The following is a 616-nucleotide window of genomic DNA, read 5'->3' on the forward strand; positions in this document are numbered from 1 at the left end:
CTCGGCAAGATGGGCTTCCGGCAGCGGCAGCGGCAGCGCCCTCTGCAGGGCAAACAAAAAACTGGAAAACATCTTCACACAAACAACTTCCAAAATACACTATTTAAAGAATTAACTGAATTAATCTATTGATAGAAACATATCTTCCAGATATGAATCTTTCAGATGGAATACTCTCCACTTGCCTGGATGAGTGCAGCTCCAACAACACTCAAGAAACTCGACACCATCCAGGACAAAGCAGCCCGCTTGATTGGCACCCCATCCACCACCCTAAACATTCACTCCCTTCACCACCGGCGCACCGTTGCTGCAGTGTGTACCATCCACAGGATGCACTGCAGCAACTCGCCAAGGTTTCTTCGACAGCACCTCCCAAACCCGCGACCTCTACCACCTAGAAGGACAAGAGCAGCAGGTACATGGGAACAACATCACCTGCACATTCCCTTCCAAATCACACACCATCCCGACTTGGAAATATATCGCCGTTCCTTCATCGTCACTGGGTCAAAATCCTGGAACTCCCTTCCTAACAGCACTGTGGGAGAACCTTCACCACATGGACTGCAGGGGTTCAAGAATGCGGCTCACCACCACCTTCTCAAGGACAGTT

The sequence above is a fragment of the Heptranchias perlo genome, chromosome 11, assembly GCF_035084215.1.
Source record: "Heptranchias perlo isolate sHepPer1 chromosome 11, sHepPer1.hap1, whole genome shotgun sequence".
Classification (NCBI taxonomy): domain Eukaryota; kingdom Metazoa; phylum Chordata; class Chondrichthyes; order Hexanchiformes; family Hexanchidae; genus Heptranchias; species Heptranchias perlo.